This window comes from Leptinotarsa decemlineata, unplaced genomic scaffold (genome assembly GCF_025532065.1).
Source record: "Leptinotarsa decemlineata unplaced genomic scaffold, Ldec_3_MD MMD2_tig00026336_RagTag_RagTag, whole genome shotgun sequence".
NCBI classification, from domain to species: domain Eukaryota; kingdom Metazoa; phylum Arthropoda; class Insecta; order Coleoptera; family Chrysomelidae; genus Leptinotarsa; species Leptinotarsa decemlineata.
In genome coordinates, this window is record NW_027412692.1 from 3,495,084 (window position 1) to 3,519,385 (window position 24,302).

The 24,302-nt window shown below is 34.7% G+C and overlaps 1 protein-coding gene and 1 long non-coding RNA gene across 2 annotated transcripts in view; one reads left to right on the plus strand and one right to left on the minus strand.

Moving 5' to 3' along the window:
• Graf (GTPase regulator associated with FAK) overlaps positions 1-24,302 on the plus strand; it is a 184,301-nt gene that overhangs the window by 59,482 nt on the left and 100,517 nt on the right. The gene's annotated exons all lie outside the window — the stretch shown is intronic.
• Positions 19,065-20,352, minus strand: LOC111502151 (uncharacterized). The gene is made up of 2 exons (XR_012467457.1): positions 20,046-20,352; positions 19,065-19,974 (listed from the first exon to the last, which is right to left on the minus strand). It is a non-coding gene; the product is annotated as an uncharacterized lncRNA (long non-coding RNA).

The window sequence follows — 24,302 nt, forward strand, 5'->3', positions numbered from 1 at the left end:
ATCATAGGTATTATGGTTAGTGACAAGTATTCTATATATTTATTCAGTGTACGTTCTCAGTATACTTAGGGTTTAGAAATTCTGGTTAACGTTTGGAATCGGGACGAGCATGTTTCTCAATGTTTATTCAATTCAAAATAGTTTTTCTAGAATTGCGCCGCGCTGGGATCATAACTGTCATATTATGATTTTTTTCATTTATTCTAAAATATTTCATGTTTGCGGATGTTATATTGAAACATCTGATTTCGACGAAATAAGCCTGTCGCCCACTTGTCCGGCACAGCACAGCGCGATCCGTCCCGTCAAAATACGGATATGATTGGAACAATGAAAATGAATGGAGAACCGCTCACTTGCCCGACACGGCACAGCCAAGAGCGTCCGCCGCCGGAATGGATTCCAGCAAATAACGCTAATTGCACACACACCGATTTTAGACGGCCGATTTTATACCGGTCGCCAAATTCCAATAGTGAACCACATTTGGGTATGGGACCTGGCACACACGCCGACCGGTGATCCGCGTCGATCATCGGTAAGCATGTGTGCAAGGTCCCGTTGCCACATGTGGCTCACTATTGGAATTTGGACGACCGGTATAAAATCGGCCGTCCACAATTGGTGTGTGTGCAATTAGTCTAACGCTAGTTGCACACACACCGATATTTTACCGGCGACGACGTGTATGCCAGGTCCCGTTCCCACATGTGGTTCACTATTGGAATTTGGACGACTTTACAAAGTCGGCCATCTAGCGGCCATCTAGCCAACTAGCGTTACGCTAGTTGCACACACACTGATTTTGGACGGCCAGTATTAAAATCGGCCGATATTTTATTGGTAGCGGGTGCTTGCACACTTACCGGATTTTTATCGGTCAAACAATCAGTTGCTTTGTTGTCATAATTAGCACGCACTACCAAAACGAAGTTAATACGTAGTAACTACAATTTCACCGAGCATTAGAGACTGTAAAAAACCGGTGAGTATGCAAGAGTGTATTTAGTCATGTACGCCACTAATTCCCGGTACTGCCGGCGATACAGTGGCAGTGGACGGCTGCTCACCGGTATTTTACCGGCGACGATCACCGGTCGGCGTGTGTGCCAGGTCCTGTTCCCACATGTGGTTCACTATTGGAATTTGGACGACCGGTACAAAGTCGACCGTCCAAAATCGGTGTGTGTGCAACTAGCGATACCGTACGTGCTGTGACGGACTGGTCAAGTGAGAGCATTGCCGGCCAGCGCTTGCCAGCCTCAACTTGTCCAAACGTGCCTGGGAGTTTCTGTCTGTCTGTTTTGCTCTTCTATTAGTTGACATCACAGTGTCAAACGGTACCTATGAACATGGGCGCCGAAAAATTGAGTTGCTTGTTAAGGCAAGCTCTAGAATATCCAGAAGTTCTGAAAATTTCGGAAATACTGGAAAAAATTCCCCTCGTCTTCTTTTAGGTCGTTGAAAAGATGAAACTCTCCCAGATTTGCCCTCTTTCAACTAATGGGATGGGCCCACTTATATTGAATAAATTTAAAAATGTCCGTATAGGACGAAACTGCAGTAACAAATAAAAGTGGTAATAAACTTAGAAACGTTCATTTCTATTTTCTTCAATATGATTTCCTACCAGGTAGTAAAGGCTATATCCATCAATTTAGCGAAAGTAATCTTATACAAAAAATCTTTTGGAAATAATATTGACATAAAAAATCTGAGAAAGGATGTACAGGGTGTTACTAAACTAATAAAACGTGAAAATGTTTCATAAGAAAAGTAGGTACCATTGTTATTTAACACAAAGATTTGTAAAATGATGAACGATGTTTAAAATCTAAAATAAGGCATAAATTCAAATTTTCAGACCAAAATTCCAATTTTTACATTTAGATTAATCAGATGGTTTTTGCGATTGTTTGCAGCATTTTTCAAAAAAAGTCAAGAATCTCGTTTTAGCAGAAGTTTGCATCTAATTTATGTAAAATTGACCTGGTCTGTCTATAATCTACAGGGTAATTCAAATTCGATCCCCACCATTGGTATCTCCTAAACTACGGGAGATACGTCGAAGCTCAAATTGGAGCAAAGTTGCGTTCTTTTGTGCTCAAAAAAATACTGTTTTGAAACTTTGAAAATTCTGAGTATTTCCGGAATTTTTGTTTCTTCAGCTTTTTTTCAGCTACATGTTTTCATGTTCAAATTTACTATCCGACGTTTAGTCTTCTGGCAATCATCATCAACTTTTGTTTCTATTATGTGCTCCTTATTGTTTTTTTGTACAGAAAAGTAGTGCTTTTCATTCTGATTTCATTGTTGTATAATTTGTTATGATTTGCTCTTCTAAAACCATAGGTTTTACAAAAAAACAACTTCATTTGAGATGGTAATAACTCCATCGAAAAATTGTGTTTAATAAACACTAGTACTCAGAACTCATCACACATCAAAAGTTTGCACAAATACTTTAGTCGAAATTTCCTCATTCTCAAATTAAGAAAAACGAAATATGTTGAAACTTCATTATAAATTTGATAGGAATAGTAGGAAAACAGCACAAATTTATTTTGAATTAAATCCGGAAAGACAAGAGCCGGATTAGACCACTTGGCTGAGTACTATGCGTTTCAAAAATCAAGAATGAAATATAGAAGCAGAATGGAACAAAATACTAGAAATAATTTATCAGCCGAGGGAAAATAATTGTTCTTTCTATATTCGAAGAATGGATGTGCCACAGACGTGCGATTGGAGGGAAATAAAAAAAGTGGTTTGAAATATTATAAGATGCATATTTCAAAAAATTACATCCAGGTGATCCTGAAAGAAGACCCTACATACGTCTTGAAGAACATTATTTATACCGACGAAAGTACTTTTTCGAACTGTGGTGTTAAGTTTCAACATATCTCGTTTTTCTTCATTTGAGAATGAGGACATTCCGAATGAAGTATTTGTGCAAACTTATGATGTTTGATGAGTTCTTACAACTATTATAGTGTTCACTAAACAAAAATTTTTCGAGGGAGTCATGACCATCTCAGATGAAGTTGTTTTTTTAATATCTGCCTGTGGTTTCAGAAGAGCAAAGCATAACAAGTTATACATCAATGAAATCAGAATTTGAAGCACCATTTTTCTGTATAGAGGACAATATGGTGCTGCAAGTGTGCCCGTTCCAAAATTGAAGGTCGACTCTTTCAGTTGAATTGCCAATTGCAGATGCAGGAAATATTCTGTGAAGTTTCCTGCACTGACGCCTATCGGATATAATCCAACGCCCTTCGTGATATTAGCCAGGGGAGTAGTTGTTTTCTGATAGGCGTCAGTCCATTCAACTTACTGTGTTTAGAGAGACTGGGTTTAGATTTGTTTACTGCCAGTCTTCAAGCATAGCCCACTGACTAATAAGAAAGAAAACTTGTTCGCAAATCAAAATTCAAATAGATAGTTCGATCATAAAAAATGTAGGCTCAACGAAATTCCTTGGAATAGCAATAGGCAAAAACCTTGAGTAGAAGATTTATTGTCAGATCGTAATTCCTTAGTGGAAAAAAGGGATAAATAGGTAAAATAGGTTAATGAACCAATGAAATTATGCAGTAAAAGGACTGACAAGTGGCAACTATGCAGATCAGTTTGATCGTTCATTAGATATTGGAAACGTTTGAATTTATTAATATTCACACTTTCCATAAGGTTGTTTCAAGCTTTGCTACTGGAAACGAAGAGTTTTGTTTTCATGTTTCAATTCATGTCCCTTTGTAAGGAGGTGAGTAAGATACGTTAAATTTATTTTTCAATCATGGAAATTATTTCTATGTTCTTTTATGCTTGCTTCAAATACCCTTGCAGTTTGACCTATGTAAAATATTGGACATGGACCACAAGACACTTCATAAACACCAAACTGTTTTCTTTGTTATTTTTAATGTGCATGTGCAAATTATTATTGATTTTATACGCTACGTTCACAACTTCATTTTTTGATAAATTATAAATTTCTATATTAGGTTGGCTCAAATAATTTACCGTTTTGTAGTTTTTCTGCTCGTCTCTTAGAATCAGGTGAATTTCCTAAATGGCTCAACTATATAGTTTTTAGGCAGCAAATTATCTATTATGATTTTTTTGTAGCGACACCTGAAAATTTAGTCACATTTACAGTAGAAAAAAGAAAATAGAAAATGCATTCGGGTTTAGTTTAGAATGTAGGACAGCAAACCGCGTAACTCAAATTTGTAGATATTCTGAACTATTATTGAAATAATTCATTTCCTTCATGAAATCAATAGAATAGTTATTTCAAGAAAACACCGTAGGGATAATTAAAATCTAAATCATTTTCTTTTTGTTCAATTTCAAAACCGTAAAGATCTTGCTGTGAACAATTTTAAATATACGACCGTATATTATAACCCGCATTCGGCTGAGTAATTCCAAGTATTCTCATAAAACCAGATACGTTGAACTCGAGTACTTTCAGAAAGTACGGAATTATAAATTAGTCTGGTTCACAAGTGCAATTTCAACGAAAATCAAGTTAGAAAATTATGATTCAAGATATCTTTTCATTCAGAATGGCATCTGAACACTTTTGAGGAGCCGGCAAAAACTGCAAAAGTTCTAAAGAGCTAAGAAATATAAGAAAAAAGTACCTCCTCCCGGATTTTGCCGAAGTTATGTACAATTTTGATTAAAAATGAATATTAAGGTGGAAACATTTCACTGAAATTTATCAATCAACTTTACTTTTGTTTGAATACATTGTTAATTTTTGCTAGTTGCAAGTTAAAAACCCAGATAATTTTTAGATCACAAACTGGGATAATTCAACTCCACTTCATGAAGCTTTTGTTTGAATACATCCCCGTAAAGTTAAAAAAAAAAGGATGTTCATTTCTTTTATCAACCATCAAATTCATTACAAAATTAAACGTGTGAATGAACCAATATTTTTCATTTATTTATATTATTTTGTTAGCTTATTGCTAAAAGATCATTTTCAACTCCTATTTAAAAAAAATTGTTTTAAACGTTTGTTTTGTTCCAAATATTTGAGAAAAAATGGTAATATTATCCTTGAAAAAATTATGATTTTTTAGAAAAAATCTCATAAAAATTGCTTAAATGAATTCAATAATTAACAGTTTTTGTTAATAGATAATAATATTGAGGAATATTTTTTACATTTTTTTTATATTAATTAATTATTAAGTTTAATTTCTTTATTGAATAAACAATTTGTTATAAACAAATTAATTTTAGACTGTATGGTTTTTTAATATTAAAAAATCTTTTAAAAGCAATCATGTATCGAAGAAATTGCTTATTTAATGAATAGATCAAAATAATAATGTTTTTAGTAAAATGGTTGCTGGTTTAAAAAATGATTCCTTATTATTATTATTGGGCAATAGGAAATTTTCAACGATTTTTCCTTAAAAATCATTATTGTCATCAAGCATTTCATTCTCAAACTGTACATTTGTTTAAAATTTCACAATAATACGAGTTATAAACTGAAAATATATCTTTTACCAATAAGAAATCAAAATAATAATAATAATTAAATTTATAATTTGATAGATTTATTTATATTTTTGATTAAAAATGCCTTTGAATGGTAATAAAGTGAAGAAACAAAAAGTCGGATGGAAATCGTTTCTATCTATACCTTTATCTTAACTCACAACCAGCAAAAATTTATTAATTGGATGGACTGAAAAGTTCGTAGATTAACACACAGATGGCGCGACTAGTATTGAAACAATATTATTTTTAGTTAACCCTAACCTTCAAAAGACACGTGAACAAATTTCACAGCTGTCGGACTATTAGTTTGAGGGATAGAACATTGTTAGTTTGAAGAAAATAGTTGTAAAGGATGAAAAGCTTTGGCTTTATGAACATTATTCGGACTTTGCACTAGGAAAATCAACCGTTGATAAATGCCAAGTTTAAACTAGTTGTTACCCAAAGAGGCTGTTACCGATCAAAGGAACGTCTTGGACATATAGTACATGAATATTAGGGATTTGGGTATGCGAAAGCTCTGTTCAAAGTGGCTGCCACGCTAGCTCACAATCGACTACTAACAACAACGAATTGATGACTCTAAGAATGTTTGAAGCTTTTCCACCATAAAAAATCCCGAATTCATGCGTCGATGTGTGACAATGGATGAAACAAGGCTCCATCATTCCACACCAGAATCAAAACTATTGTATTTGAGTGGATTGCACGTGGTGAACCAACTCTAAACCGTGCCAAGACGCAACAGTTGGTTGGCAAGGTTATGGTATCAGTATTCAGGGATACGCTTGATATAATGCAAAATTGCATGTATTGTGCTTGGAATTGCTTCCGCCTCCACCGTATTCTGCAGATCTGGCCCCCAGTAACTTTTTCTGTTGTCATCAGACCTCAAGAGAATGCTCGCTGGAAAAAAAATTGCGCTTGTGAAGCGCAATTTTTTTTTCTTTGTTAGCCTGAGAACTTTTCAGCTCAGCTCAATTCAAAAAAGTATACTTGAATATTACTTTTACAGTTTTTGCCGGCCCTTCAAAAGATTCATACAGTTATCAGAAGCCATTAGGTCTTACAGGAGAGGTTTTCGATAAATGGCACCTGTGAACCATACTAAATACGCCATTTCGATGCAGATTGATCTCGGATAAATATTAGAATAGATATGCATTTCCGTCGATATTAGCGCGTTCGTGACTTTTTCTTTCGTTACAGAAATCATTACCGCATAAAGTAGAAAAGTGATATAATGACCTACGCAATGGCGGCGTTAAGATTAACACAAGCTGGGAAAAAGTAGTAAGACCGGTGGTAACCACAGACAAACCATCGGTCAAGAATCAGTGCCCCGGAACATTCCTGCACGCATCATCCTACAAGAAGCTGATTTGCTTCGATTAGATAAATCTATCCGGTTGAGCCATATTTTATTAATGACTGTGTGTGCGTATACCAGATGGGCGGAAAACGAGGGTGAAACGTATCTGTTCATTATACGGGGCGTCAGCGAACTATTAGACAAGTTGTAACTTCTAATAGAGTATTCGGTATATCAAAATGAGATTTGGTATATGTGATGTATATCGAGTGGTCCAACAAAAAGTATGCACTTTGCTTTTCTTCTTCTTTTGTAACTTAACGCAAAAATGCTCGGACAGGTCAATTTTGCTTTTGAGGGGGGCACATTTTAGATGTATTTTTCTACCTGTGCCTTCAAACCCCTACCGAGGGTGAGTAACAACCCTAAAATTTTAAATGGAAAGTGGGGTCGAGTGATATATCATTTGAAAGGGCACAAAATTCTTTTTCCAGTGATACCTAATTTGTTGTATTTTCTTGAATTGTTATAAAAAAAGCAAGAACATTTTCTCGAGATTTTTGGTGTTGATGAAAATGCGGAAAAAACGGCATTTTTATCGCTACTACATTCCTCAATTTCTCTCGTGCGTTTTTTGGTTCAAATAACAACAGCAGATAAGTATACAACAAGAATTTAGGCAAACGTTCATTGATCAGTTCGGTTGCTTTTGAAATTATTTCAACTTTACTGTAAAAATGGTTTATTCCATTCCTGAACGAGTTGAAATTGTTAAACTTTATTATCAACATAATAGTTGTGCTAGACTTACTGCTCGCCTCTTTAATAACAGTCATCCCGGAAAAAATGTGAATGATTCGTACGTTGCCAAGTTAGTCCAAAGGTTTGTCGATACCGGATCTGTCTGTAATGTGAAACACCAGCCACGGAAACCGATCAGAAATGAATCAGTGGCAGTCGCTGTTTTGGGACATGTTGAATTGGATCATACTCAAAATACCCGTCAGCTTGCTGCAGCCTCAGGTGTCTCCCGTTCTTCCATAATACGGATATTAAAAGCCTATAAATTTCATCCGTACAAAATTAAATTAGTACAGGAACTCAATGAAGATGATCCTGATAGAAGGCTGCAATTTTGTGAACAACTCAGCCAGCTACTATTTGATGATCCGCACCTATCATTCAACATGTGCTTTTCCGATGAGAGTACATTTTTTTATGGAGCTGTGAATAGGCATAATTGCCGTTACTGGGATGACAGTAACCCACACTTATTCCGAGAGGTCCATACCCAGTACCCTCAAAAAATTGATGTCTGGTGTGGCATATTAGGCAGTCATATCGTAGGGCCACTTTTTATTCCTGGGAATTTAACTGGTGAGGTCTACCTGAACATGCTTGAAGATACAATTGATCCTCTCATAACAGAAATAATTGAAAATGACCAAAATCATAATGATGATGGGCTTCATTTCCTGCAAGATGGAGCACCTCCTCACTATGTTGCTCCTGTAAGAGAGTTTTTAGATGACCGGTTTCCTGGACGGTGGATTGGAAGGAGAGGCCCCATCGAATGGCCTGCCAGGCCATCTGATTTATCGCCTTTAGACTTTTTCCTTTGGGTACACTTAAAAAAATTAATGTTTTGCTACGCAGCCCGAGTCCATAGAAGATCTTCACCAACGAATTACAGCAGAGTGCAGAAGTATAACACCTGATATGCTATAGAATGTTAGGAATATATTTGAACAAAATCTGTATTATTGTATGGAAGCAAATGGGTCACATTTTCAGCACTTGCTGAAGTAGGATTCTGTTTAAAAATCTGTTTAAAATCTGTCAAGTCTACTAAGTCAATTACACATTTCAAAGTACTGGGTTGTAGTTGTTTTTCTTCATAATACCTACATGTTTGAGTGAAATACAACAAATTAGGTATCATTGAAAAAATAATTTTGTGCCCTTTCAAATGATATATCACTTGACCCCACTTTCCATTTAAAATTTTAGGGTTGTTACTCACCCTCGCTAGGGGGTTGAAGCCACAGGTAGAAAAATACATCTAAAATGTGTCCCCCTCAAAAGCAAAATTAACCTGTCCGAGCATTTTTGCGTTAAGTTACAAAAAAAGGAGAAAAGCAAGGTGCATACTTTTCGTTGGACCACTCTGTATGTGATGTATGTGGCAAATTAAAATTGTTTTATTACTCAGTGGACTGGAACACATTTTGCATGAAATACCAACCACTGCAAATATTATATTGACCGGAGATCTGAATATGTGTCAAAAGACACAATTTCCCTAGTGAGTCTTTTAGAGAGTTACATTTTGAAGATGCATGTTAACTCATCCACTCGCATTACGCAATATTCAAAATCAACTATTGATTATGTATGTACTAACCTGAATACTGAATCTGTGTTTTGCGAGGTATTACCCTCAGGTTTGTTAGACCACGAAGTCATCCGATTTAATGTTGAATTGGACTACAACAATGAAAATTGTTTGAAATTCAAATATGGAATACTGTACTGTGCAACAAATAATAGGTTCTACGAAACAGAATAAACAAAGCAAGCAATAAGTCAAGAGAAACATGGAAGATAATTAATGATCTCAGAGTAAAGGATAGAAAGCAAAAATTGGACACTCCATTATCATCCACCGATTTCAATAAATATTTTTGCATGATAGAAGAAAAATTAACTGAAAATATTCACCTTCCGTATGACCCACTTGATAATTTAATTGATATTGATATAGCAGATAATTTTATTCTATATGACACAAACCTCTCAGAACTGAAAGGAGTCTTTAGGGAGATAAAAAATAAACACACTTCAGGAATTGACGACATCTCTTCGAATATTTTTGAAAATCTACCAGACAATGCTTTATCAGTACAAGCACAAATTTTCTCAAAACGTCTATTGTTATTCCTCTCCATAAAGGTGGAGATATTGGCGTCTCTTCTAACTTCCGACCTATTTCTTTAATAACAACACTGGCAAAGATTACAGAAAAACTAGTCAAGACAAGACTAGTTGATTTTCTCGAGAGATACCATATATTAAACAAATGTCAGTTTGGATTCCAGAGTAGAAAACACTCATGATGATGATTATTGTACAGTCTATATAAAAAATTAAATGATGGAGAGATTGCAGTTGCTGTGGTCTGTGACATATCGAAAGCATTTGACTGTGTTAGTCATGATACACTGCTTCGGAAATTACAGTATGGTATAAGAGGTGTAAGTCTCAATTGGTTTGAATCTTATTTATCTGAGCGTAGTCAAATTGTTGAAACGACTAATTATTCGGAGGAAGGAAAAATAAACTGTGGAGTTCCACAAGGCTCAGTCCTAGGTCCACTATTATTTCTTTTGTATATAAATGATCTGACATCTATTAATATTAAAGGAGGGTTCACACTATTCGCTGACGGCACTACAATTTTATGGCATGATCAAAATCCCTCTGAACTTGAAACAGTAATAAGTCATCATATTAGCATAAAAAGATGGTGTGACGCAAATCTTCTCAGTTTTAATATCTCTGAAACGAACGTACTTAGCTTCAAATGTTCCATCAGCAATTTACAAATTGACATCTTTGTTGAGAATAAACCATCAACCAACTTTCTGGGACTATCCATTGTCACTGATTTGAAATTTGAAGGCTATATCAAGAGTCTCAAATCAAAGTTATCCTCAGAGGCTTATGCTGTGAGGCTGACATCTTATGAGTTGGGATTTGCTGCTGCCAAAGTAACATATCACTCTCTTATAGAATCTCATCTACGATATGGAATTCCTTTCTGGGGTGCTTGTACTCTGACAACACTGCAATCAATTTTAGTTATACAGAAAAGAGCTGTACGTTTTCTATGTAAAGCAAAACCACGAGATTCTTGCAGACCACTGTTCAAGAAAAAGCAAATCCTCACTGTAATATCTATTTTTATTATTGAAACTACATGTCTCATAGCAAAATATCAAAATCGATTTTCAATTAACACAAACGCCACTCGACAAAGAAACGACTTTAATTTGCCTATTCCAAAATATTCTCTCATTAAAGACTCTTTCATTTATAATGGATTGAAAATGTTCTATCACCCACCATCAAATCTGAAATTTGCATGCAATAACGTAAACTTTAGGGAAGTTTTGAAGGATTTTTTTTTGTGAGAGAGCTTATTATAATTTATCAGAGTACTATCAAGATACTTTTTGATTCGACTTGTTGCTGACTCGTTTTATGTAATTAATATTGAAAACTTTCCAAATAAACTCTTATTGGCTATATTCGTGCAAGTGATATATTGTGCTATGTAAATACTAATTGTTTTTGTTATTTTTTTGTTCTTTGTACATATGTTCAATAACTACCTGAAATTTTATTCAACAACTACCTGCCAATGTACATTATTTTACAGTGTATAGTTTTCGAGAACATTACTCGAATAATTGTAACTTGACAAGTAGCGATAGCTACTATGTGTGAATTTGTTTCTCGAATTATTTTAACAAAGCTTTGTCAATAAGATGTTAATCTTCAGACAATAAAGCATATTTTGACTTTGAAGTTAGTGGTGGTGAAGAGGAGACTTACTAATAAAAATGACTGTAAACAAGAAACGGTCACACAATTAACGATTTTTCAATAGTTTAAGAGAAAATACTTTATCTTTCCTTATGGTAGCAGTGATATGTAATATACAGGGTGTAACTAAATAAGTGTAAAACATTTGAGGAGGCGATTCCTCATCAAAAAAAGATAGGATCTTTCATATAAAGAAATTTCATTGGAGCACCCCTTGTTAAGATACAGCCCCTTAAAGGGGGTACATAAAATTTGTATAACAATTTTTTTCACAAGCACTAAAAAAGTTACAATATTGAAATTAACCTGACGTTTTATACTACCAAAAAGACACTTATCCAGAAATTTATTTGGTTTACCCCATGGTTGTAAGGAGTGGAAAACGCAACCCCTAAAATTTATTTCTATCATTTGTTTACCATTTAAAAATTCATTTCCGATAGCCTGTTTCATTCTAAACAAAAAATATCTCTTGGGTTTTTTGCCCAAAATAAACCAGTTCGCAGCAAAAAATTATTTTAGGAACAACTACAGAGATACATCATCATAAATGCGAAAATACGAAACTAATCTATATAAATTGGTATGACGCTGTCAGTTAGTGAATTTTCGAAATTGAATTAATACTAATTGTGTGTTGTTGTTCTGTTCTTAATTTGTTACTTTAATAATTCACTTGTTATTAAAATGGCATACACAAATGAGGAAATGGCTGATATGCATTACGTTTATGATCCGTCGCAGGGGCATGGGTTAGAAGCTTCTAGAAGATGTGCTGAAATGTATCCTCAACGGCAGCATCCTTCACATAGAATATTTGCTCGACTTTATCAACGATTACGAGAATATGGTTCATTTGACAAAAGAACGCAGGATTGTGGTCGCCATCGAGAAGTATTAACACCACAGCTTGAGGAAGCAGTACTTAATTTGATTGAAGAGCAACCTACTACCAGTACTAGAAAGATTGCTTTCCAGCTAAATGTTGATCATATGACGGTATTTCGAATTTTTAAGGAACAACTCTTATCTGCAACGAGTACAGGCACTGTTACCGCGAAACTTTTCGAACCGTCTTGAATTTTGCAATTTAATGCTGGAAATGATTAGAAGAAATTGTGACTTTCACAGACGAATGTAGTTCTTCTGGGGACGAAATTATTAATTTTCATAATTACCACATATGGGCTGATGAAAACCCTCACGCTATTGTCGAAACTAACCATCAAGAACAGTTTTCTCTTAACGTGTGGCTCGGAGTTATTGGGGATGATTTAATTGGGCCTCATTTTCTACCTCCTCGAGGCATACGTTCAATTCTTAAGAGAAGTGCATCCAGTACTGCTGGAGGAAGTTCCTTTGGGCGTCAGAAGGGATATGTTTTTTATGCATGATGGGGCTCCCGCCCATTTTAGCCAAGTAGCACGTCAGCATTTAACTGAAACATATGCAAATTAGTGGATAGGTCGAGGAGGACCACAGAACTAGTCCGCTTGATCCCCGGATCTCAATCCTCTCGATTTCTCTATTTGGGGCCATTTACAGCATTTGGTTTATCGTACTCCTGTTCGCGATGTAGAGGACTTAAGAAACCGCATCATCGATGCGTGCAGGGTAATCAGAGATACTCCAGAAGTATTTGAGCGAATACGTGGCTCAATGCGCCGACGTCTAGACGCATGCGTAATGTCTGAAGGTAGACATATTGAACATTTACTATGATTTCTACATGTTGTGTGTTTTGTTATTAATAAATTAGTTTTGTTTAGTACCCGTTTAATGCAGGTACTAACTACAAAATAACAATAAATCCAGTTCGCATTTATGACGATGTATCTCTGTAGTTGTTCGTAAAATAATTTTTTGCTGCGAACTGGTTTGTTTTGGGCAAAAAACCCAAGAGACATTTTTTGTTTAGAATGAAACAGGCTACCGGAAATAAATTTTCAAATGGTAAACAAATAACAAGACAAAAAGTTACATTGGAAATAAATTTTAGGGGTTACGTTTTCCACTCCTTACAACCATGGGGTAAACCAAATAAATTACTGGCTAAGTGTCTTTTTGGTAGTACAAAACGTCAGGGTAATTTCAATATTGTAACTTTTTCAGTGCTTGTGAAAAAAATTGTTATACAAATTTTATGTACCCCCTTTAAGGTACTATATCTTATCAAGGGATGATCCAATGAAGTTTCTTTATATAAAAGATCATTTTTTTTTTCGATGAGAAATCACCTCCTTAAATGTTTTACACTTATTCAGTTACACCCTGTATATGTATGTTTTCATAAACTAGCCCTTACGATTTGATCTTCACAAACTTTATTTGAGAAATATGTCACGACATGTTTCCCTAACACAGTAGCTTCTTCAACAGTGATTTGTAACAGTGAGTAGTCAAATCACTGTTGCAGAAGCTGCTGTGTTAGCGTGATATATTTTTCAAATAAAGTGTTTGGAGATCAAATCGTGAGGTGCAGTTCATGAAATTACTATGGATCTTCATCAAGTAACGGCCGAATCAATCAGAAAAATATATATTTACTTTTCCGCATTAAGTGCAACTCAATCTACTCTTTTGAGTTGATAGAAACTTGCTTCAACATATGCTATATAGAAAACATGATATGTAATAATGAAAACTATTTCATAATGGTGTGAAAGTATATTAATTATTATTTTTCATTTACATGTTTAAGATAACAACTCAGTTTTAGAAAATTAAATACATAATATCCGATATGAATGTTTCGGTTATTTGAATTTTCGCATAAAAATTACATTATTCTGCACAAACATAGACAGAATATCACAGAAAGCGATTCCCAAATGTGTTTACTGAAGGTTATTATGATTTTAAGCACTGGTTTTAGCCACATTTCATGTCCATTTCGTGATTAGTATCAAAAATAAAATACGGTAATAATAACACAATCCTGATGCTTACTTCAAAAGCTGCATTTTCTTCCCGCTGTGCTTAGCTGTGCCGATTTAAAAATAACCGAAACGAGTCTGTCGGATATCATTTAGCACTCTTCGGTGTTTTGGAATTGAATCGGCACCATTCAGGTCGAAGGGGTTATCTCAATTAAATAATAATTGCATTGAATGGTGTTGAATTCATCAAAACAGAGCACTCCTGATTCGGAATAATCGCATCAGGAAATGTAAGTTTAGATTAAAGGTCTCAGTTGAACAAAACAAATGAAACCGACTTGATAACAGTATATATCTTTTAACAGTAAGACGTGCGATTGAGAAAGTTTGTTTGCCAAGCAATTTGATTTATTGATTTTGATAGATTCATTATAGGGTCGACTTTTGATATACCTGCAAGTACTAAAGACTTTGCTATTCGTTTATTGGAATATAAAATTTTATTGTTGAAATTGATACAGGGTGGGCAACAGTACGAAATGTGTTTGAAAAATTTAATTAGAAAGCGTTACGTTACAGTAATTTTTTCATAACAATACATGAAGATCTCAACGAATTCAAATTGAACCAAATCACTGCCCATACAGACTGAAAAATTACCCATGCATTTGGCAATGATAATGTTAATGCACTGTTCGACATTGGTTTGAGAAATTTCGTTCCTGGGATTTTATCCTCGGAGATGAGCCCCGAAATATCCATGACGAGAATATGAGGACCCTGGTGAAGACTGACCAATCACAAATGGTGCGTAGGATAGCGGAAGAAGTGGCCGTCAGCTCCCATGCGGTTTTTAATGGTTTAAATAAAGCCAGAAAGCTCGAAAAGTGGGTGCCCCACGATTTGAACGATGGACAAAAATTGTCTCATTTCGAGTTCTGTTCTTTTTTGCTTCTGCGTAACCAAAACGATCCTTATTTTGATCGGATTGTCACGTGTGATGAAAAGTGGATCAAAAAAATTGCATCAAAAAAATGACCAACGATATCATTCCAACAGTTGACCTGCTTTTGAATAAGGTAAGCTCTCCTATGAATTCCTTATTTTTATATGACACAGATTTGAGTGAGTTGAAGATAGAAATAAAAGAAATAAGAAACAAAAATTCTGCTGTTGAAGACAACCTATCAGCAAAGTTGTTTTTACAATTTCAAGCTTCAGTAATAGCTATAAACCCGTCGTTCTCCAGCAATTTCAGACCGATCTCAATTTTATTAACGTTATCAAAAATCATTGACAAACTAGTCAAAAGTATAATGGGGGTTTTTTGGATAAACATAAAATTATAGCTTCCGTACAGTTTGGCATCCGACACAAAAAAAAAATAAAAAGACGAATGACGCCATCTTTCATTTCCTCGAGATCGTCTACACGACCCTAAATGATAAAGAATTGGCGGCGGCAGTATTTCTGGACCTTTCTAAGGCATTTTTTGATTGCGTGGAACATGAAATGCTGCTGCAAAAACTCTTCCATTATGGAATCCGGGGAACAGCCTTAGAATGGTTAAGAGCTTATAGTACTGGTAGAAGTCAAAAAATAACATTAAGCAACAACACTTCTGATTGTGAAAAAATTGTACGCGAAATTTCTCAGGGATCAGTCCTAGGCTCATTATATTCTTGTTGTATATTAACGATATGGCAAAACTTGAGATATCTGGAGCATTTACCTTGTTTGCGGATGACACTACGGTACTTTGGCGTAATAAAGATCCTACTACTTTGACTCGATCTATCCACTCAGATTTAGAAAAAATAAAAATATGGTGTGAATCGAATATGCTATCGCTAAATGTTTCTGAAACAAATCTGATAACATTCAAGTAGATACTATTCACTTATGGAGAGTCATCTACTGTATAAAATTCCTTTCTTGGCCTCTGGCACCCAGATTTTAATGCAGAGTATATTCGTTATCCAGAAAAGAGCTTTGAAAATAATAGTCAAATTGAAGATGCGTGAGTAGTGTAGGCCACTTTCCTGGAGAAATAAAATATTAACAATATTTGAAATAAATGAATAAGAACACCTTTGTCTAATTACCACTAGTTGGAATTTCATTAAAGTGATCATGAATTAATATTTGAAATATTCATTCTAGAGGCTGTCTGCTTACTTCACAAACATAACATAAAAGCCATACAGAAAGGTCTACGCGTAGCGATAAAAAACATGCCCTTCCACTGTTTTCATCATCTTTGACCAGTCTCAAATTTAGAAGAACCTTGTTTTGGAAAAGTGCTTCTACAGTATGGAAGTGTATTTTGCTTACAAATTCTAGTCTTTCGGTATACCACAATGTATATTACGATTTATGTCAAGTAATTTTAAAATTGTGTTGTTTTATTGATAACATATTTTTACATTTTTTCTTTGATATTTTTTGACTTTTTTTCATCTATTATTTTTAATCTTCACTATATTTTCATGAATACTATACAGGGTGTTAATTAAGTATGTACCATAAATTAAACAGACGATTCTTTAGGTAATTTTAAGACGAAATGTTCATATAAACATGGGTCCGCAAATCCTTCGTTCTCAAGATACAGGATGTTAAAAAATATTACTGGAGTATTTTCCCAACATCAAATCGTTATTTTCAACACTTCGACACGTGTTTCGATCACCAAGTGATCATCTTCAAAGAGGAAGATTAAAACTCCAGTAATATTCATTACTACACCAAAGGTTCCAAACAGTGCATCATAAGGGTGTTAAAAGAAAAATTTAAAAAAAAGTTATTCATAAATATCTTAAATATCCTCTATCTAATTTTGTTGTAATTTGGCAATGGTATTTATAACATTAAGGAGCTACTTTAGCCCGAACGTTATTCCAGTGGCGTCTCGAGCGGGATTTGAACGAATATTTTTGACTTAAAAATGTACGCCACTGACTTTTGTGAAATTTTCATTATCTCTTTGGATTAGGAGATTAAAAAAACAACTTTTTTGTCTCTTGAATTTTTTTCGTATCTTGCTTGGTTTTTAAGAAAAAAAAAGTCCACCTAATTGCATATCCCTGGACCTCACAAGAAATAATATGGGGAATTAAATGTTTCTTTTGGAAATTATTATTTTTACAATTTTTCATTACTAATTATGTAACAATAATAAGAAAAATTAAATAACATTAACATCTAGACTAACGAATTGCACTAAATTAAGTGTTAGAAATGGCCTCCTTCGGTTTCAATACCAGCGTCTAGGCGCCGCATCATTGAATTTCGAACTCTTATTATGTCACATGAATGAATGATTTTATTCTTTTGGTCTATAACTTTCTGACTGTTACGACTATTACACCCATCAGGACCAGGCAGAAACGGCCTTCGTCGACTTTATCGAATCCGGAACACACAATTTTCATGCTGACGAAATGAATCGACCTGTGTTACATTGGCAAAACTGCACTGATTCAAATAAATTGAATAAGTGTTCACTGGAATAGTACAGCTGAAATTGACGCATTTAAACAGACTACACTTTTGAAACAGCCTAATAGAGGGATGCTGCATAAAAGTATGTGTTTTTTCGCGAATTTTATTATTGACGTATGTGTATTCTTTCATCAACACCACTGTGCCTGATAAAATTTGGAGTGTTAAATGAACCTGGTGAAAACCCTTTCACCACATACAATTAGAAAATTGTTTCTAGACACGCGTTTGGTTGGCGTTTGGTTAGCGTCTTGAGGACATAAATGAATCTGTTTCAGTATATCCTGATGGTTTCAGTCATATCCTGATGTTATCGCGGTTTGCGAAACGCGGGTATCAATGTTACAATTTTGGTTTGTGTGAACGTGTTTTCATTAGCTTCATTGGTCATAGGTCATAGGTTCCAATTCTAATTTTCACTCCAACAGTACTATAAATTTCCTTCAACTGGGCCTGAAAAAGGATGCAGTTTGTAGCTTATATCAGAGAATATACTTTATATTGAAAATTATAGTACCTACATTATATCTCAGTTAATACAAAACCATGTTTTCAAGAAAAGGATACTATATAAATGATGTGTTTTATCGCTTATTTTATTGGGTTTCCCCAACTGTAAGTTATTCGAAAATTTTGTACTTTTTTAATACTAAAGGCATCAGACTACCGAAGAAAAGGACCATAAACAATGTCATGTGGTTAAAATGTGATAGAACCGTCGTTTCTATGAGGATATAACAATTCCGAAGCTGCATATGCCGTTTTCAGTTTTGAAGTGACAAAAATTTTTACGTGGTAACTGAAATTAATAACATCATCATTAATACAGATCCGTAATCTATACGTAGCCTCCATTTTCTGGATTTCATTCCCGAACAAAATAGTTCAAGACTTAATTAATTTTTAGAAAATGTTTTTCCATAACAAGTGGCGATTTAAATTGAAAGAAAAGTGTGATGTATAGAATGTATAGAAAAGATGGCCAAGATTGCTACCTTGTGGTACACCTCGTTGTATGGTTAGACTGTCTGAATGTTCATCATCAATTTTCGCTTTTTAACGATTTGTTAAGTATACATGTACTGTTTTCTCAATAAGAGAACTATATTGTAAGGAATCAATTCTTAGTTGAACTGGCGTAGATTTAATTTTGAGTACAATATGTTAACGTTGTTTTGTTATTTCTCATAAAATATGTATCTATTAGCATAAAACTGAAACCTGGAGTGCAGGAAGTTATAATGCTGATTTATTTCAAAATTTCTGTGGCAAAATAAACTTCTGTTTGATGTCGGGGGTGTTGATAAAAAAAATTATATCACTTATCATTTTGCTACGTTCATAAAATCGCATAGTAAAACATTTCTGGGTACTGTTTGTCATAACTTAATCTCAACATAATCAGTTCGATTGCACATCACAAGTAGGTGAAATAAAATTCAGTCATAAAATTATGCAAGATTCTGTCTTCGCACATCTTTTATAAGTGAGCACGACTAACGACGATTGCCAATTATGTTTGAGAGTGAAATCGTCCACAAAATTATTTTGAAACTCATTTGGTGTATTGTTTCAATATAGCATTGAGTGAAGTACATATTTTCTACATCATCAAAATATTCACATTTCGTAAAACTGCTTAACGAACGTTGTAAAATCCTAATGCATCTTGCTTGTTTCGCAGTAGTGAGAAATGAACCATGACCAGACACTTCAATTACAGTTGTATGTTCTCGAAATGTTGATGTGCAACATCAACTCTCTTTCCACCTACGAAAATAGCAATTTTTCCAGCGTGGAACAGTTGAGTGGCAAGCCTATCGTACCTACTCGGTTTATACAGGAAGTCATTTTGAGAACTTCCTACCGTAGAATCTTTCTTCCAAGAATTGAAATGGAAAAACGAAGAGACGCATCAACTCAATGTTATCAAGTTGTTTCAAAAGTTTTGCCTGTTTCCGTGAGTCTTCTTGTTACGTATTAATTTACTTTTTATGATATTCGTTAAATCATCTAGAAAAATCATATACAACCTGGATGTTCATTCATGTATTGCTTACTTATTGTTATAACCAAACATGGAAAAAAAGAAAAAAATGCCCATTTTTGAAATAGTACTTCCATGAGATCCATTAAATTCTAGGTTTCGGTAACATGAAAATAATAGCTCTGTATATTCAATTTCATTTAGATGTCCTTCAATCGCTTACCATCAATCAGTTCTTGTTTATAATTCCATTGGTGCTTCAAAGTGGTGCTTCTATTGGTGCTTCAACATTCTAATATTTAGTTCTTAAAAATATAAATTTACATCACGCATGAGGTAAATTGGCAATTTGTGTCACTTCTGTTCAGTTTATATATCATTGAAAGGCTTGATCAAAAGGGTTCACCTGTTACGTCCTTGGAGGTGATTTTACTCCAAACGGACCGTATGTGACGTCAATACCCATAACGACCTGACAACCGCAAAAAGTTGACATCAATTTGAAAGCAGAAAATCTTTTTCATTATCATCACGGCACATGGCCAAAGCTGAATCAAAGAATTGTGCTCACATCTTTGTGAGTTTTCTTGTTCTTGAGAAAAGAGAAATACTCACTTAAGTCTTTTGGATTTGAATTATTCCATTCAGAATCTCAAAGATTTATGAACACACCAGACCTCTACAGGGGTTCGAACGAAGTTCTACAGGAGAGAATATCCATTGGAGGAAGATATACGCTGGCGACATCTTGATCAGGCGAGCTTTCTCCATTATTTCTATTCTTTGCTCATATTAATATTGGCTACATTTGAATGCTGCTTTTTTTGGGTATAAAGGTAGAGAGACGCTTATCAATTCAATAATAATTATAATAAATACCAAATTGGATAACATTATAGAAAATACACACACTTCATTCATGATGTTATCCAATTTGGTACTGAAGAGCCTTAGGGCAAGTGTCTTAAGGCGAAATATCAGTGTATGGCAGTGTTCTATGTGAGTGCAATTTGTTACCATTAATTTAAAGTAGAACTCATGTGAATGATATCTGATTTTTATTCCACAACGAATGTTTGAAATACAAACTGAGTAGAGAAAAGTATCTTCTGTACAATTCAGTGTTCATATAGGTATTTGTTTTGAAAGAATTTTTTCTTTCGTATAATTCAATGTTTATATGAAAGTAGCTGTTTCAGGAGGATTTTCTTTCAGTTTGTGTCTGAAAGTTACTTCTTTGCATGATCTACACTTCCATGAATATAGTTACTTATTTTCAAATTGATTACTTCCTTCCTTTTTTTGGAAGATTCCCTCATCTCTTTTTTTGTATCAAGATGGAGTAGTAGAAAGCCAAAAACTTTCTTTCCCAAAAATCAATCACTCCTAAAAAATATAACCCCTTCAATTCAAATATTTTTACTTATTTCGATCGAGAATGACATTCTTAATCTAACAATACTTCACTTGTCAATATTTGACAAATAAAATAATTTTTATTACAATTTTTATTTTTTGATATAGAATGCCATGGATCATGTAAATCGCTTCATTATTGATGTAACATGGGAAAACTACGACTTTGAGGCTTATAACTTCATAGTCGTTTTAAGAATTATTTCACAGTCGCAAATATGAATTTTTCCAGTTAACTTGATTTTTTCAAAAGGAAATGGGGTGTCTAGTCGGCTTTTTGTGAAAGATCATTTTCTTACGAATAATTTGATGCCACACACTTTCACTTTATTTCCTCTATTTTTCTGAATAGTTGCAAGAAACGATCATTCCTAATAACAAATAATACGTATTCGGTATACTTATGCACACTAATTTGCGACTTTCTTGCACTTATTCAGAAAAGTAGAGAAAATAAAGTGAAAGTGTGTGGCATCAAATTATTCGAAAGAAAATAGTCTTTCACAAAAGACTGCGAAGTCATAATCCTCAAAGTCGTAGTTTTCTCATGTTATTTAATCAAGAATGAAGCGATTTACACGATCCATGGCATTCTAGATAAAAAAATTAAAATTGGAATAAAAATGATTTTATTTGTCAAATATTGACAAGTGAAGTATTGTTAGATTTAGAATGTCATTCTCGATCGAAATAAATAAAAGTATATAGGATGTCCCATTTAAAAAAATTCGTTTTTCATCTCCAATAATAAAATAGTTATAGGGGTGAGCCACCATAGAGAATCACCTGGTATATACATAGAGGTGTCTCACGCTCTCCTGTTTAACAAAAAAGGAACATTCATCACTTTAGAATCAAAAGCACATAAGTAGTTAAAAGTTTTTCTTTCACAGTATATTTTATCAAATAATCATTTCATCTCTCCATGCGATTTTCAATGGATCAATGTAGTAAAGTCATCTACTTGCAGCTTGCACAACGAATACATCTCCTTTCTATCACATTAGAGTATTTTTTCTACGACCCACTCTCCGAAAGTAGCTAACAACATTATTTTTACACGAGTAAAACCCCCATTATAGCCTCCAAACGTTGCTCCTATGATTTAGATGCGTTTGCAGGTTATATTCTTTGGGCTGAAATATCTCAGTGCATACTTATGCAATTCCATCGAAATAAGCGCCATTTGAATCAGTTCATTTTTGCCAACGTAACACAAGTCGTTATAATAGGCGAGCCCAAGGGGGGATTTACTAAAGCGCGGCAGATTAATATACAGGGGGGGTATCTAGTACCCGGTTAAGTACCTCTACCAAATATGAGCCCCATATATAAGGCCGCCTGTGAGAGATAAAGGATCAGAAATTCTCGAGCGCGTCAGATTGAGGTAGGGTGAGTTAATTACCGGCTAAAAAGTGTATATTCCAGTAATCTGACAATTTGAGAGTGACATAAAGAAAGGGGATGGCAGCAAAGTTGTAAAAAATAACGTCATTTCGACATTCTCGAGCGTAGCTAATTTTTTTTTATTTTGAAGGAAATAATTCAAGGATAACGAAAAATATATAATCTGACGAAATAACAAAAATTCTTCGATAAAATTTAATGCGTGCAGCTGTGTGATACCTATATTTCCCTCTCCGAGTTCCTCTATTCACTTTTTCTCTATCTATTACTCTCTCACTCCGTCCCCACTCTGAATTCTGACGCCATCACAGCTGATCACAGAGACTTGTTTGTGATGAAGACGAAGATGATGGTTAATTAATCAGTTAATTGATGGATGTAGCCGTTACTACGTGGTAGGAAATCATAATGAAGAAAAGAGAAATTGAACTTTTCTGTTTTTTACCATTTTCATTTGTAACTGACGTTACTGCAGTTTCGTCCTATTTTCATTTTCAAACTTATACAATATATAAGAATTTTTTTTTTAATATTTTTGTCAGATTAAGCGAATCCCTCTAGATAATCGTCAGATTATGAGACAGCACGTCTAAAACATAAAGATAAACCATATATATCTTAATCTGACGCGCTTCAGTATTTTGAGTATTTCAAAATGGCGAATGTTTTCGCACATTATAATAATGGCCCCGAGTTTGCGTGGGATCGAAATCGTCAGATTATTGAATGAGAGCTTTTTTTGTTGCACTTAACACCACCCCCTTAGAAAATCTGACGCGCTCGATTAATTTTTTTTTCACTTTTAACCCTTACGTACAACCACCCACATCATGCAAACGATTAGATTAATATACCAACACTATTAAAAATGCGTAGGACATTGATGCTATCAATATCTGACGCGCTCGAGTGCAACAGTATTTTTTTATATATTTAAAAATCTATAGCCGCTTCCCCCAACGATGAAAAGATATATATTATATAGCATTTTTTTCTTCTTATCATCTAAGCTTTGCAACCTAATAGGTCTCAATGACGCTCGAGTAAATCCCCAATTTGCATCGTAGGCCCCCTGCTATTAGCATACAAGTTGAGCACGACGAAGGCCTACATTCCTATGTACGACGAAGGTTTTTTTGCCTGGTCCTCATTAGCGAAGGTTCTGCCGGTAATAAAGTTATCGAAGTGCTTGAAAACATGGTAGTCGGTTGGCGAGAGGTCTGGGAAGTATGGCGGGTGAGGCAAAACTTCGACGCTCAATTCATTTAATTTTCGGATGACGATTTGTGAAACGTGCGGACGTCGTCGAGCAGGATCGGACCTCTTCCGCTGACCAGTGCCGGCTGCGGCACTTTTCGGAAAATCTCGTCGATTTCCTCACCGTAACATTCTGCTGTGATGGTTTGGCCAGGTTGCAGAAAGTTATAGTGAATCACCATACCACCGCTGGCCACCATACAGTAAATATGGTTTTTTATGGGTTTTCGCCTTTGGGAGGTGTTTGGGTGTCCATTCACTGTCCTGAACGTCTCCTGTTGTCGTAGAGGAGCGACTTTTTATCACACGTGACGATCCGATTCAAAATAGGATCGTTTTGGAAGCCCAAAAACAAAAAAAAAACAGACCATGAAACGTAACAATTTCTGTCGATCGTTCA